The sequence below is a fragment of the Eublepharis macularius genome, chromosome 6 (genome assembly GCF_028583425.1).
Source record: "Eublepharis macularius isolate TG4126 chromosome 6, MPM_Emac_v1.0, whole genome shotgun sequence".
NCBI classification, from domain to species: Eukaryota; Metazoa; Chordata; class Lepidosauria; order Squamata; family Eublepharidae; genus Eublepharis; species Eublepharis macularius.
Window position 1 is genome coordinate 103,490,781 of NC_072795.1, and position 16,717 is coordinate 103,507,497.

The following is a 16,717-nucleotide window of genomic DNA, read 5'->3' on the forward strand; positions in this document are numbered from 1 at the left end:
CACTGAGGCCCCTCCTCAAACCCTCCCCTGTCCAGGTTCCACTCCCCAAATCTCCAGGGATTTCCCAACCTGTACCTGGCAGCCTTAGGAGGAGCCAAACATGTACAGCGGAACTGAATACACTTTTTCTGGAGGAAGAAGGCTGCAAATCCACTATAATGATGTCTGCCTACATCATTGAAAAATAAAACATTTTTTCCTGTTGTGTAGGATGTCGACACGGTTTATATTTGGGCTTTCGTTTACAACTTCTGTGCAGGACGAGCCTGAGGAATGAGAATCTGGAATTTTAGCAGCAGGGCCCGTAACATGGGAAGTCCTGCCTGGGGCACTGAGTTGCAAAACGGAGGCCCCGCTGTGATGGATTCGAGGCGTTTACTCAGCGAGGAGGGGAAAGCTCTTTTGGCATGCTCAGGGGCGTTCGAGACGTCACAGCTCGAGGCCTAAAGGCCGGCGTTCGGGACAGGCTTTGGGCTCGAACCAAATTACGCTGAAAGTAAGAGAAGCCCGTCGCCTTGGGATCTGTACGGGAACAGGCTGCCCTCAGTAAGTGGGAGCAGTCCGTCAGGTTGCCGCAGAAAAGACATGTCCCGTCCCAAACTCAGGACTGCCGAGCAAACACGCCTGGAAACTCTCCCGCGCGTCGTCGCCACCGCGGTCAGGATTAACGGGCCGTTTGCTGAGTCCCCAGGCCGAGGCTCGGTTAGATGCCCGCGCTTCACAGAGCCCCAAATAAACCCAGGGGAGGGAGGCCGGCCGGCCGGCCGGCGGCGTAATCCGACGCGAGGGTCCGAGGGGCCATACCTCGGGCTCTGGCTTTCCCGCGAGGGCCGCTGCTCCCCCCCCCCCCGCCAGTGCAGCCGAGCTCACCGGCTAGCGGCACTCGCAGACGGCGCCGGCCTCTCCGTGCGGTGACCTGCCGCTCTCCCCCTCCCTCCTGGCCCAGGCACCCGCAGCCCGGGCGGTGGGCCGGCTCTTGCGGGCAGGACGCTCTGCCGCGAGCGCAGGCATGCTGAAGAAGCAGCGGCAGGGAGGTGGGCGACTCCGAGGACTGAAGCGTGCCCACGACCGCGAAGGAGAACACGCGTGTACAGTCAGGACAAATGGGTAAAGCGCAAGGGATTGCCTGTGGGGAAAGGTCGGGAGGAGGAGGGGTGCGTGGATTGCGCCCGTATCGCGTGTCTCTTGAGCGTGCTCGACTGCACCTTTCACAAGCAAGGCAAAAGTTCAACAGGGGGAACAATTCGCACGCGGAGATGCTGCGGCAGGGTCAGCTGCGTCTGTCGAGGTTCTGCTCGCCGGCAGCAGTTAAGGACATGGAGTTTCTGGCAGGGGTTTGGGGGGCGTTTGGAACAATCGTGTGAGTGGGCGCAACCCTGTTTGTGACAGCGAGCGATGAGGGGACGTGATAGCAGGAGGCAGAAAGAGGACATGAAGGGGGCGGGAGACTGGGCTTGGAGTAAGGCTGGGGTGGGCAGCTGGCGGCCCAGTTGCTCAGTTTGGCTCCCAGCATAAGAGCCAGCCCCAAGAACTCAGCCTTATTCCTTCCCTGTTAGGCACTTGAGCCAAACAGGCAAAAGAGAGCAAGGCGCTGTAGATGGAGCCGCTGCTGCACTTCTCATTGGCTGATCGGGAGCAGAAGGGGGGGGGGGGCTGTGTTGAGAAGCCGTCAACCAAATCTCTCTTTTTCACCAGCGGGAGGGGTTAAAGAGCGCTCTGACTTAGTTTGCGCCAGTGAGTCTGTGGGCGGGGCGCATGATCAGTCTTTGCTCAGTGCAAAATCTACCCCCCCCCCCTTTAAAAATTAGTTGCCTACCCAAGATCTGCAGGGTGTCCAGCAGTAAAGGTGCGCTCTAGAAAAATGGGACTGTGTTTTTTTCGTGTAATCCTAGGCATGGTTCCCCCAGACTAAACCCATTGAAGTCGATGGACGGCCTGGAATAACTGAAGAGGTTTGTGCTGTTATCGTATTGGAGTTAATGGAAGGTTCAGTGTAGGCTGTAGTCACTCTCCGGAGCCTTTGATGTTCTTCTCTAAACAGCCAGAAACCATTTCGAGTACATTTAACATATAGAGTACACATATTCCATGCAATTTAAGCAGAATTTGGTGGTTGCTCAGGAGCTTTAACCAGCAGCCAGTCACCTAACTTACTAATCAGAAAAGTAAAAGGATTTTTATTTCTCAAATGCATATAAGCTAAATGGAAATTTGAATGGTGTTGAGTGTATGGATCTAAAGAAAGCTGATTATCACAAATTAGTGAACATGGAGTACAGAGAATTCACTTACCTACGTAGTTTTACATGCTAAAACATAGATATTTAGATTTGTCAGAGAGAGAGATGGCGTATGTGTGCTCTCTCTATCATTGTGCATATTAATGTATCTAGAATAATTAGCTTTCTGCTACTGTACTGTCAGTTGCTTTTAGTTCTGATTGCACTCTTGTGAGAAGCCCAGAATGGTTAAAGAGTGTCATCTAATTTGCATTCAGGGATCTGATTTACTGATATTAACCCCCCCCCCCCCCCGCTTTCCTCCCTAATGAGAACCCTCCGTAGCTTACAGCATCATTTTTCCTCCACCGTTTTATCATCACAACAACTCTGTGAGGTGGATTAGGCTGAGAGTGTGTGACCAGCTGAGGTCTCCCAGATCATAGTCTGATACTCTAATTGATACACCATATTGATCTTGTGTATGTATTCTGTGCCTGAAATAAGGATTCCAGCCTCCTTTAGTGACTGTAAGACTTGGTCACAATGTGGATTAATTAGCATGCAAGGCTGTGGGACAACAGTGGTACTCTAGACACTAGATGGAGTCCTAATAAACTGGTATTCCAAGTCTAGATGAGTGTCTTCTTTACACTCTTTCAACACTTCTTTCCAATTGGAGTTGTTAAGGAGTAGCTGAGGGCTGAGAATTTTCCATTGTCTCAGAGCATGGGTAGAACGCTAATCCTTGTAAGTACAGAACAAAGGGTTCTTACTGAAGATCTTCTTACATCTATCATTTGATCTTATGTGTTGTTTATAAGGTTACTCAAGCTCAACCAGGAGAACAAGCCTGTCTCTTTTAAAGGTTTGGAGATAGTAACTGCACTCCTGCACTCATTCCACTGGACATAAAAAAATAATTTTGCTTTCTAAAAAGAAAGGGGGGGGGGAGTGCCTTGGCTTCTGTAGTTAGGATCTTTGGGTTTAGCTCTCATAATGTCCTTAAACGGGTTGTTCCTGTTAAGGTGGACTTGCCTTGTGGTAGGTCCAGACACTTACCAGCCTGGGTACAGATGGCACTTTTGCTCACCTCATTCAAGCCATGTAAAATAGTTTTATTTGGGGGCATATGGTGGAAGCTAAACTGTTTTGGTAGATTTGGCTTTTTTAAAACTGGGCATTTTTTAAACTGTGTTGTGTTGATTTTATTACTGGGAAGTGATGTTGTTTTTATGTTATTACCAGGACTTTTTTTCAGGGGGAACGTGGTGGAACAGAGTTCTGGCATCTCTTGAAAATACTCAGCAATAGTGCTTGAAAATAATATTATTTCAAAGAAACCCGTGTGTTTCTTCCTCTTTTCCCTCTTGAGAGTTCCGCCACCTCTTTTCCCAGAAAAAAAACCCTGGTTATTACAACTTGTTCCTTTGTTGGCCGCGTAGCTAATAAGGTGGTAAGGGGTACAGTAGGATATGAAAGCAATAAGGTGGGTAATAAATATTTTAAAAGATTTTCATAAAATTTGTCACGTTTAGGAATGTATTTCTCTTGTCTACTTGTGCCTCCTTCCAATCCTTCAACTGGTATCACCTTCATGTTTACCCCTTGGAATGGGGCACTGAACAGGATAAACTTATGCTAAAGCATCAAGAAATCTGTACCTTGAAAGTGTCCAATGAACACAGTTCTTTCATGCTCAGAGGTGGCTTCCACATAAGGATGGGAGTTTGTGGTTAATTCCTTTCTGGTATGGCAACAGATAAAGTACAGTGGCAACAGGGCTTCCACATGGCAGGTTTTCCCACAACTTCCCTGCTCCAGTCCCTTAGAAGTAACCACCACCACCGTTGGGCCACCAGGGGTTTTGGCTCTTTCCTTATATCTCCCCAAGGAAAGGCTAAATAACAACTTTTTCAAAAAAATGAAAGCTGAAGGTGCAGATAACCTATACACCATCATTAATATAATGATTGAGAGTTGCTGCAGTATAGTGGTTAAGTGGTTGGGGTGTAAATCAGCACTCTGCTGGTTCAGATCTCATTACCTCCATGAGCTCAGCGTGCTTGAGTAAGCCACTCTTTTCAGCCCCATCTCCTCAGTTGTTTTGTGAGGATAATAATAACACTGACTTTGTTCACTGCTCTGAGTGGGGCACTAATCTGTCTAGAAGAGCATTATATAAGTGCAGTTATTATATTCTAGTGTGTGTGTGTGTGTGTGTTATGTGCCATCAAGTCGCCTCCAACCTATGGCAACCCTATGAATGAAAGACCTCCTATTATTAACAGAGTTGCTCACATCCTGCAAACTGGAAGATGTGGCTTCTATTCTTGAATCAAGTCATCTCATTTTAGGTCTTCCTCTTTTCCTAGTGCCTTCTACTTTTCCTAGCATTATTGACTTTTCCAGAGGATCTTGTCTTCTCATGATGTGACTAAAATATAATATTCTATTACCATTTTAAAAAATGGCCAGGGAGGGGGAATGGCTACCAAGGGGACAGGATCAGGGCAAGCGGATGCCTTGTGGGCTAAAAAATCCAAATTATTCCATCCATGCAGCAGCTATCCAGGCTTTATGGTTATCTTGCCCAAAACTTTGAAGTAAAGCAGATTTGAGAAAGACCAGAGAAAAGACCAGAGAACTCCCTGGAGGTATACAACTGCACCACAGTGCTGTGGAAAAGTAGGAGGAAACCCCACTCCCCCAAAACATTGACTTCACAACAGTTAACCTATGTAAAAATGGCCAGATTGCCGTAGGAGAGAGGAAACGGGAAGGTTTTGCCAGGCTAGACTGGTCAGTGACCTAGGGAAAGTATCAATTTTCCTTTCCCATTAGAATGTGGCTTGGATAATTTCTGTGAGCGGTTTGTATGCTTTATTCCTAACCCAGTGGCTGAAAGCCCTTGTTTTGATGAAAAAAAATTATTTGTAAACACCCCAAGCCCTTCCTCTCTCCCTCACTGGCACCCTCAGGGTAGAGAGCTCCTGCCCTCATTCCTAGAAAATTGCAAGAGCTTAATTTTCCTCTTTGACTTAGAATATTCTTGAGAATGGTTTTCCCCTGTCCTTACAAAGGACTCACAGAACTGTATAGATTGCTATTTGCATGTAGGGTCTTTCCTTGGGCGGGGGCTGGATTAGATAACTTTCAGGTCTCTTCTGGCCCTAAGACTCTAAATTTTGCGCTAAGGCCTGGGCTGTTCAGGGGGAAGATGGCTCATGGAGGGAAGTCAAGGAAGCTAAGGAACTGGGAGGAAGGGGATGCAGCAGGCTGGGAAATAGGAATTTGGGGGAGGAGAATGAACAGAGGAAGTTGGAGCCATAAAAAGAAATTTGGAGAGGACACATAGTTGAAGAGGCAAGTGAAAAGGGGGCTGGGAATGAAACCTCACAGAGGACCTAGGTATAGGACAGGATAGGGTGTGTGCCTTGAACACACAAGGTTGCTCTGGGACCGTCAGGTGAAGCACAAAGCCCACATCTGCTGGTTCACAAGTCCTATAGAGCTCCCTGTTTTTTGCTGACGTTTGGAAAGACCTCCTCCTACTGTGTTGTGAATTCCTCCATGGCTCTGCTCCTTGGCTTGTTGCTAACTGTGAGGGCCCTCCAGGTGTTCCGCTTGTCTTTCCTAATCTCAACTCTGTTCTGCTGCTGCCCACAGTCCTGGCAATAACTCCAGTGAGGCCAGAACTCGGGCTCCATCCCTGCTTGTCATTTGTCTCTGATATCACAAGACTTCAATATAAAAAAAACAGCACAAAAAGGATGGCACCAGCACCAACAAACAGCTCCCACCCCATCTTCCACTGGCACGATGCACACCCCTCAACTCTGTGTCCATCACAGACTCGTCTAAACAAGACGGCCTTGTACTGCCTGCGGATTCCGATGCATGTTTACTGGGTAGTTACCGCCATTGAACACATGTTAAGTAAAGATGTGTAGGATTGCGCTGCACATGTCTGGCATTGATTTATACCCATGAGCCAAAGATATTTGACTACCAAACCTACCTACAACAGCAAGAATTCACTTGTTTGTAGTGACATTTTGGCACCGGTTGAAATCCATGGAAAACTAATCAGTTCCATCAATAGAACCAGACTTGCAACTTGGAAGAAAAAGACATATTTTATGGATGCCAGAATGTATTTATGCGCCGCTCATTTATGCAACTTCCGTGCATTTCAGTTATGCTTCCAGTGGATTGTGTCTGTTACCGCCCCCCCCCCCCCCAATACTAACTCTCGGTGATGAATTCATTGCTCAGAAGGTCAGCTTGGCGATGAAATATTTCAAGGAAGAACAGAAAGTGAGCTTGTGTGGAGGCTTTGAATACAGTGATTTTATTGAATTAACAAGCAGATTTGGATCAGCCCCTCTTTCACTTTTAACGTGGTGCCTGTTCCCTGCAGAGGCAATAAAGGAAGCTTTCCTTTATTGCCTGCAAATTACTAGGACAACAAGGAATTTAATGAAGTGTGGCAGGATTATGGGTTACACTAAAAAGCTGTTATGCCTTCAATGTGAGTAGCACCGTTATTTACATAATCCATTGATTTATTTTGTCATTTACCTGCTTTACAGAACGTTTCTACCCATAATTATTTTTTACATTGACCTTATGTGGAACACATTTTTTTTCCTCTTGAAGCTTTATATTAGCTGGCAGTCTGGTGCAATGCATTTTTGAAATGTTCTGTTGAAAGCCATTAATGCTCAATTAGGATGAAAAATGGGCACGAGAGTGCACAACTTACGGCCTGTGGGCAGTATGTAGTCCACTGGAGCCACGTTGTGCAGCCCACAGTCCTTTCCCATGAGGCTGGAAAAGGAAGAGTTCTGCCTGTGTAGGTTCTGTGGGGCTAAGACAAGAACAGAAATTGCAGGATCAATACATTCAAAATAAGAATGTATTTAACTCAAACTCTTGACCAAACAGAACAATGCAACAGGGATTTGTATTGCCAACGCATAAGTGTAACACTGAATGGTTACTGGCTATAGATAGTTTCTCTGAGTTCAGTTAAATAACATGTTCTTGCTTGCAAAAACTTCATCAGTCAAATGAAGGCCAAACTAGATGTCCAAGTTTTTAAAGAGTTGGCTCCAGGGGATACCCAGCTTGGGTTCCCCGCACAAAGCCACAAAGCGGCTGTAGCTGCTTTGAAAAAGAGAGGAGATCTTGTTGGGGGTTGGAATGCCTCTTAGGGGAGTGGAAGAGCTTTTGCCTTCCCTCCTCCAAGCCATTTTCCCATGCTGAAGCAGCACTGGGGGTGAGTTATTTTCCAGTTTTTGCTGCTCTGCAGGCACAGAGCATTCCATATGGAACAGCAAAAACGGGGAAATCAAATAACTACACCCAGCATTATTTTGACATGGGAAAACAGCTCGTGGGGGTGGAGGGGAAGCCCTTGCTCCCAGTGTAGCAGCATTCCAAGCCCAAATGGGTTCTTCTTCTTTTTTTTTAAAGCAGCTATTCAGAATTTGCCGGACCCAACTCTTTTAGAACGTGCATGTTTAGTCTGGCTCTGTAGAGTTGCCAGCCAGTTGCTGGCAACTTGCAAGAGAGTTCAGTCAGGCAAAAGAGGCTGAAATGGATAGGAATGTCGTTGAACTCTGAGATTTATACCAGAGACGTCTGGGGGATTCCTACAGCATCTCTTGCACTGTGGTGACATCACTTCTGATGCCGTTTCCAACTTCCTGTTTTGTCCTACTCATTTGAATAGCAGTGGCTGGTGCTGGAAAGCAGCATAGGTTTTAAATCACCATAATAAAATAAATGATTATGGGAGGGTTACTTTCTATATGGGTTCTGCCCACTCCAGGTGGTGGTGTCCAAAGAAGTAACCAAATCACATGATACCTTTATTAAACAGACTAGAAAGGCACAGAAAGTGCCCACAGAGGTAACCAAAGAACCAGCCCTCAATAAGGGGCTGAGGGGGTGGGTGGGTGGGGTGGCAGCTAGGTGACATTACTGAGTGCTTCCATTTTGAAGGCAGCACTCAGCTCTACCCCAGGTTTGGCTGCAGGAAGAGCTTTCATACCGAGGACCTGCCTGCAGCTGGCTTAATGCTTTCCTTTTAAGTTGGAGCAAAGAAAGTTCCCAAATAAGGTGTGGGCATACTGTGTACCCCGCAGGGGAAAATTCCTGTGTAGAAGTCTGCCCTTCTTTTGCAGCAAGGTTTTGGATTCATTTCTTTATCACAGCTCATTCTGTATGATCTGCCTTATCTTGTCTTGAGGAAAAGAAGCCAGTTGGGAAAGAAGCCAGTTAACAATCTTAGCTACTCCTTCTCACAGTATCATATCCCTGAAAGACTGACATGTTGGGACACCTTTTAAAAAAGTAAAGAAGCAGCACGGGTTGCCTCTCACAATGAGGGATGTGATAGATGGCAGCAGCCCCAGAGGTACTGTTTTCTAGGGCTCCCCAAAACCTGAGCCAGAGTGACATTGGGTTTGATCCTGCAGTCCATCAGCAGAAGGTGCTGATAGTCATGAATCTTCCCCACATTCCCCACCTCCTTCAAGCAATCCTTTCAGATCCTGGAAAAGTTTATTCTGGGGGTTGTGGGGCTAGAGTGAACCAACAGTCACACGGGACTCCACAGTACTGTTCTGTGGAGACTACAGGGAAAAAATATTAGCAAGAATGCTATTCCAATAACTCAGTCTGCCATGTGTGATTTCTAGCTCACTGCTGCAAGAATTGTGAGTTCTTGCTTTTCCTGATCCGGGCTGGATGGGACTTTCCTCATCAACCATTAGGTCACAAAACAGACCAAGATACAGATGGAAAACCTGTTCCTGATCAGGTTCTGAGATAATCTGAAAAGTTACATTGTCTTATAATACAATACAATACAATACAATACAATACAATATACAATACAATACAATACAATACAATATAACTATGTATTACTGGAGTGTATCTCATTATTCTTTGTAGAGCTGGGGATTTTCAAGGTAAATGTCTGTTGCCTGATAATGAAAATAATCAAGATAAGGGATTAGACCCAGGCTAAGTTTTCCATCAATGGACATGAACTTTCCTGCTTCCCCTCTCCACAAAAAGTTGGAGAGGTCTGTAGTAGTCAGTGTTGTTGCTTTTTACATTGTGGTTGCTTTTTTACAAAATCTTTTAAAAAGTATCACTATAAGTTTTACTTTAAAATAGGACACTAGTGACACTTTAAAGAGTAATAGCATTTATTCTGGCATTGGCTTTTTAAGAGTAATAGCATTTATTATGGCATTGGCTCTGGGGACGAGGGAGGTATGGCGGTGGGATGCAGGCTAGGATGAGAAGGGCATGGAGATACGGTAGGGCTCGGTGTCCTTCCAACCTTCACCCCATCCTGAGAAATGCTGGATATGGAATTAGAAAATTTAACCCCCCCCCCTCGACACTGATGTTGCGCAACACCAGGTCCATAAATAATAAAACCAGAACGCTGCATGATTATTTTGCAGCGAATGATATGGATCTGGTGTGCATGACTGAGACCTGGGTAAGGAAGGGCAAAACAGTTGTTGCCAAGTAGGCCCCCCTCTCATGCTTTAAAGCCTGCCATGAACTGTGTTAAAGTTTCCTGCATTACTGTTTTACTGCTACACAAAGATTTGCCTTGCACGTGTGTGTCCTGATACACGTGACAGTTTCCTGCTTGCTTGTTAATTACCCTGCTGCTGCAATAGACTGTGTAGTTTACTGACTCCATGTTTGGATAACTGCACAAAGGACTCTTTTCCTGGGCAGCCCTGCCCTGACCTATATCTGGACTTCCCAGTGTGTGTTTGGACTTCATTACAAGTGTGCCCTGTGCCTGCATTGCCATCTGCCACGGACCGTGCCTGTTCCCTGCTTTGGACTGTGTTTTAAAGTGCTGTTCCCTTGCCTCCATGGAAGCCTGCCTCATATGGGCCCAAGCCGCTGCTAGCAGCCGGGAGATGGCCGGGGAAACCTCCAGCGAGCCTGGCTAGGCGCTCCCTGGTCAGTTCCCGCCTGGAGCCTCCCGCGGGTCGGTCCCCGAGCTTGCCCTCGCTACCGGGCAGCCTGCTACCCAGCCCCAGCTATGCCCAGCCGGCATCCATGTTCTCAGACAGCCAGAAGACCCAGGGAAGAAGACTGCTTTGAGAAGCCATTTCGGCGAAGCGGGCACACCACGTCCGCAGCGAGAGTACCTCGCCCCGCTCTGCATATCTTAGGAGCTGCCCCGGAGAAGGAACTAAGTGCTGACCATCCCTAGCACTTAGAGAATGCATCTCAAAGAAACCTCCGCATTCCAGAGCTGATGACATCAGGACAAGCCCTGTCCGCTGGAACATCCATTCAGCCCACTCGGATTTCCCCCTCCCTCTTTTGTCCCCTCTTTCTGAGGTGTCACTTATCGCAATCAGATTACCAAAGTGGCCCATCCAGGCCATTCAGTAGCCCATTAGAACCTTTGTTTCAAACTGTGAGAACCACCAAGTACAGCACCAGCCCCGGGGTACGTTTTGGGGTATTTAAGCTGGTCTCCCAGACCACTCGGTGCTCGTGCCATCCTATCCAGAACCCCTTGCTGTCCGTCTGTGGTCCCAGTGCTGGCATTGGGCCACCTCGCTGTTGTGTCTTTGCTTCGCTCCAGGATAAGTGAGTATTCCCTCTACCATTGTTGGGAACCTGCTAATGCGAAAGTCTCTATATTTCTGACTCTGTATTTCTTAGACCTTGTATGCTTCCTTGTATGTATGTGCAAGTTTAGGCTTACGCCGCACTAAATACACGTGTTTGGAACTTATTTGTAGTCTGCCTCTTTTTCACTTGAGTGTCTGGAATCGGGACCTCCGTAGACATAGATTAAGATCCGCGCTAATTTTAAATTACAGACTGCTAAAGCTAATTTCCCCTTATAATAAGAGCAGTTCTGGTAACACAGTCACCTTGAAAGAACTGATGCTCTTTGGGTTGTCAGTCCTCCATCAGTCCCGAATGGGAGGCTGGGGGGGAGGGGTGGCGATTGTTGTCCGAGAGTCGTTTTCCTTCAAGCTGCTCCCCGCCCCGAAGGTCTCTTGCATTGATTGTGTGGGCCTGGTGTGGGGTGCCGAGGAGAGTTTGGCTATCTGTGTGGTGTACCAACTGCCTAGTGCACCAGCAGATACCCTGTCGCACCTGCTGGAGGCAGTAGCGGGGTGGGCTTTGGAGTACCCAAGACTGGTGGTGGTGGGAGACTTCAGTGTCCACGCTGCTGCTGCTGCTGCCTCTATTCGGGTTGCGGACCTAGTGTCTTCCACGGCCACACTGGGACTCTGCCAGTTTGTTTTGACTCCCACACACCAAGCAGGACACATGCTAGATTTGATCTTTGGGATGGGGATAAATGTGGGTCTGGAAGTAGTTGAGCAGGTGCCATGGTCAGACCACTCGGTTTTGAAGGCCCGGCTGGATATCCTCCCCCCCCCCCCGCAATGGCGGTGAGTTTATTTATGCTCGCCCGCAGAGACTCATGGATCCTATTGGTTTCCAGAATGCTCTGCGGGATCCAATACTCCCTGTCGGTTCGTTAGATGAGCTGGTGGCAAGTCTATCTCTGGCAAGTCTATCTCTCCGAAGCCATCGACGAAATCGCCCCCCATCTCTGTCTTCGCCCCTGCACCAGACTGGCTCCCTGGTACACTGAGGAGCTACGACGGATGAAGCGGGAACTAAGATGGTTTGAGCAAGTGTGGCGACGATCTCGCGATGAAGAAGCAAGAACATCTTATAGGACGTTTATGAAAGCCTATGAAATGGCGGTGAAAGCTATGAAGAAGGATTTCTATGCAGCTTCCATTGTGTCAGCTAGCTCACGCCCAGCAAAATTATTTAAAGTTGTTCGTTCTTTGGTCTCCCTGTTGGGGGGAGACTCTCAAATTTTAAATTCGAATATTAGCTGTGAGGCTTTTGCGAGCTTTTTTCCTGACAAAATCTTGTCTCTCTGCCGCGACTTGCCAGCCACAATTGATACAGTATGTGAACTAGAGGCCCCTTGGCCATCTACTGGGCTGACATTAGATCAATTCAACCCACTCTCTGGAGATGAGATTGACAAGACCCTGTGAGCAGTGAGACCTACCACATGCTCCTTGGACCCGTGCCCATCATGGCTGGTGAAGGCCAGTGTGGATGGGCTACGGACTGCCTTGGAGGCCATTGTCAATATGTCCTTGAACTCTGGGGTCTTTCCTGGAGCACTGAAGGAAGCTGTGGTTAGGCCTCTACTGAAGAAACCATCTTTAGACCTCACTATCACCCAGTTTCAAATCTTCCGTTTCTGGGTAAGTTGATTGAGCAGGCAGTGGTGGAGCAGCTACAGGGTTTCCTGAATGATTCCTCATCCCTAGTTGCCTTCCAGTCCAGCTTCCGCCTGGGTCATGGGACAGAGACGTTGCTCGTGGCCCTCACTGACGATCTCCGCAGGCAACTGGATCGTAGCTGATCGGCGCTGCTGATATTGTTGGATTTGTCAGCAGCGTTCAACACAATGGTTGTTGTGGGTTTTCCGGGCTGTATTGCCGTGGTCTTGGCATTGTAGTTCCTGACGTTTCGCCAGCAGCTGTGGCTGGCATCTTCAGAGGTGTAGCACCAAAAGACAGAGATCTTTCAGTGTCACAGTGTGACACAGTGTCACTGTGACACTGAGAGATCTCTGTCTTTTGGTGCTACACCTCTGAAGATGCCAGCCACAGCTGCTGGCGAAACGTCAGGAACTACAATGCCAAGACCACGGCAATACAGCCCGGAAAACCCACAACAACCATCGTTCTCTGGCCGTGAAAGCCTTCGACAATACAGCGTTCAACACAGTCGATCATGATCTATTGACCCACTGCCTTGCCGATGTGGGGATATGAGGGACTGCCTTACAGTGACTCGTTTCTTTTCTTTACGGTCAGGGACAGAGGGTGGCGCTTGGGGAGAAATTGTCACCCACTGGTGTGCAGTATCCCTCAGGGGGCGATACTCTCCCCACTATTTTTTAATGTTTGTGTGCTCTCTCACCCAGTTGGTGCAGAGTTTCAGACTTGGGCGTCATCAATATGCCGATGACACCCAATTATATCTGATGATGGATGGACGGCCTGACTCTACCCCGTCTTGGAGCATGCCTTCGAAGCTGTGACTGGGTGGTTGAAACAGTTGGTTGAAACTAAATCCCACAAAGTTGGAGGTCCTGCATGTGGGTCTGGGGTCCATGGTTCGGGACGCCGGCTCCCCGCTCTTGATGGAGCACCACTTGTGCTGCTTGCGAGAGTGAGAAGCCTGGGGGTGATCTTGGATGCCTCCTTGACTATGGAGGCACAGATCGCAGCAGTTGTCTGGTCTTCATTTTTCTATCTGAGACAAGCCGGGTGGCTTGTTCCCTACCTGGCGACCCGCGACCTAACAGCAGTGATCAAAGCAACGGTTACCTCTAGATTAGACTACTGCAACTTACTCTACGCAGGGCTTCCCTTAGGCTTGATCCGGAGATTACAGCTGGTTCAAAATGCAGCTGCGCGGGTGATTGCAAGAGTCCCGATAGGGGAACATATAACACCTATATTACGCCAGGTGCATTGGCTACCAGTTGAGTACTGGGTCCAGTTCAAGGTTTTGGTGCTGACCTATAAAGCCCTATGCAGACTGGGTCTGGCATATCTGCGGGACTGCCTCTCCCTATATATACCCCAGAGGACACTTTGTTCTACACACAAAAAACTTTTGGTGGTCCCCGGTCCTAGGGAGGTTCACCTGGCCTCGACCAGAGCCAGGGCCTTTTCAGTCCTGGCACCGGCCTGGTGGAACTCTCTGTCTGATGAAACCAGGGTCCAACAGAGATGTTCCGCCAGGCATATGGTGGAGGCTAGGCTGGGCCCCCGCCAGCCATACTTGACTTGACTTGAAAAGATCTGTCCACCACCCTATATATATCTGTAGGTATGGATATATGGGCCATGTCTGAAATGAAGTAACTCTTCCATTGCCATCTGAGGAGACGTTTTTATTGTATGTAGTGTTTTAAATTTTATTGTAATGTTTTTAACTGCTTTTATGTGTTTTTATGTAAATTAAAATATTGTGCTCCACCCTGAGCCCACTTGGTGGGGAGGGCTGACTAAAAAAATCTAATGTAATAAATACATAATAAATAAATTAAAGGTCTTAAAATGGTATTAAAATGGGAAATGTTCAGTAAGGCAAAACTGATCAAGAGGGCTCTTTCTGTAACAGGAATAAGACTGTAGTTTTACAGTACCATCCTAAACTGATTTATACCCTTCTGTGTCCATTGAAGTAAATGGCCTAAACCCTTGGTGTGACTGCTTAGGATTAAGTCTGAAAAATGAGATCGTTTCTGTATTTTTATTTCTGTATTCCCTAATTATGTAATCCAGTTTTATTACACCATTTGCTATATGTGTTATATTGGTCTTCGTTGCATTGTTTTTTCTACTTCTGTAATCAACCTTGAATATCAACAAGAAACATGAACGTAAATGAAGTAAGTAAACAATAAGTGAGTCAGAGCTTACTTCATTAGATGCATACATACTATGACAATGGCTTGTCTATAATGTAGAATTAAAATACATTCACTCTTCAGTGTCTGACTGAAACATTTACTTATCTATCACAACTTGGATTAAGAAAAAAATGTTTCAGTTTTCTATATGGATTCCGTGTTTTTTTTAAAATCGGTAACTAAAATGGGTTTATCATTTGCTTAGTTTATCAGTTTTTTTCTTCATTTTTGTTAGCTGACAAGGTTTTTTTTAATCTCTTGAGAAGGAAGAATTTTCTGTTTGGCAGTCGAAATCTATTGTATTTTAAAGGGATTATTTCAACAAGGTAACTGTTATGGACTGGCTTTCCTATTGGTTAGGGGATTCTCCTTTTCCTTCAGTATTCCAAACCTGCTATATCTCTCTGACCTCTGCATCAACTGCATCAGTATGACCAACTTGCTAGCGGACTTTCCTTGCTATTGCTTCTGCCTTCCTCTCAGTCAGTGCTTCTCACAGGGGATCTGGATTTTGATCGTCTAGACTCTAGGCCAAGCTAAAAGTGACGAATGACACTTGAACCGCAAGTGAACAGACTCACATAGAGCAGAACCACAAGTGACAAAAGGCACAGATTGGACACTTGTCAGCTTCCCTCAAGTTTTGATGGGAAATGTAGGCAGCTTGGCGGAATGTTGGACAAGTGACAGTTGAAAAGTCCATTGGACAGCAGTCAGAGAGCCAAGCTGCGAGACCAGGATGCCTACATTTCCCATCAAAACTTGAGGGAAGCTGACAAGTGTCCAATCTGTGCCTTTTGTCACTTGTGGTTCTGCTCATAGTGATCAAGTGGAGTACAAGTGAACAGGGAGGAATGCATGTGAGTCTGTTCACTTGCCTTTCAAGTGTCATTCGTCACTTGTAGCTTGTCCCTCTGATTATCCATCCCCATTCTCCATTGAGTCTCTGTACAATCTACATTCTGGTTCTCTGGTGTGGGAATAAGTCTGCCCAAGATTCCAACTTTCTCCACTCTGAGCATGATACATTCCTTTGTCTGGTCATTTCCCCTTGCCCAGCCTGGCCATTTCACAGTTCTGTCTCCAAAAATCTTGGGCTGAAGAGTTTCTCTGCAGTTTTACAAGCATTCAGGACAGAAGCTGATTCAAAATGAGATAATATCTTTATTCTAAAAATGACCTAAGTAGGATTATACTCTTCTTTGCCCATGGTCTCCAATGGCTCTAGAAGGGTGTATCTCTGCTTAGAGTTAGCACTGTTTGATTCTTATACCAATAGTTTATTTTTAATATTAATGCAAGTGTCTCCCAACAAAACTTTTGGCATATCCCAGGCCTGTTACCAAACATTTCTTTTAAATAATGCACGTTTCTCATGATTATGTTAAACCTTTTGGTTCTTCTGAAAAACCTGCATTGTTTTAAGGAACCCTTTCCTTTTGATGTCTTTAGTTAGAGCTTGCTTCAGGCTTTTGTGGCTTAGTTAAGTGTAGCTTCTTGAATAACAAAATCTTCTTTCTGAAAAACTAATAAGGCTATTTGGATCCCCTTCACCTCATATGGAGAGGGATCCTTTCCCCAGTAGTTTTGAAATATTTTTCTTCCGTTCACTATAATCTATTTTTTTGTACTGAAGAGGCCCTGAGGGTAGCTGAATTGTTGACAGCTGCCACAGTTCCTTGTTTTCTTCTTAGCTCCCTTCTAGGCTAGCAATTTCAGTTTGGAAATTGTAATTTTTTTACATTCCTCTGTCTTAATTTTGTGTTTGGTTATTAAGTTTTGCCACAGGCAGCCACCTCTTATAAAACTTGATTCTCCATGCACAGTGAAGCATTCTTTGCATCTGTACCCAGGTGAGCAGTTGTCTGCTCCTTAAATGTTGTTAGTCTTTGATGCATATTTGCTTTATTTTGCTGTAATAGAGTAACACGGCTACTCCTTTGCAACCTTA

The 16,717-nt window shown here is 46.4% G+C and overlaps 1 protein-coding gene across 3 annotated transcripts in view; it reads left to right on the forward strand.

Annotated features, from left to right (window-relative positions):
• Nucleotides 1-435: 435 nt before the first annotated feature.
• Nucleotides 436-16,717, forward strand: part of SLC16A12 (solute carrier family 16 member 12) — an 83,963-nt gene continuing 67,681 nt past the window's right edge. Inside the window, exon 1 of one of the 3 annotated variants that reach the window (XM_054983335.1) lies at nucleotides 436-496. The gene's annotated coding sequence lies outside the window, so the exon portion shown is untranslated. Of the gene's footprint in view, nucleotides 497-916; nucleotides 1,108-1,831; nucleotides 1,953-16,717 lie in introns of those variants that run through there. The other 2 variants (XM_054983333.1, XM_054983334.1) reach the window with 2 other exon arrangements.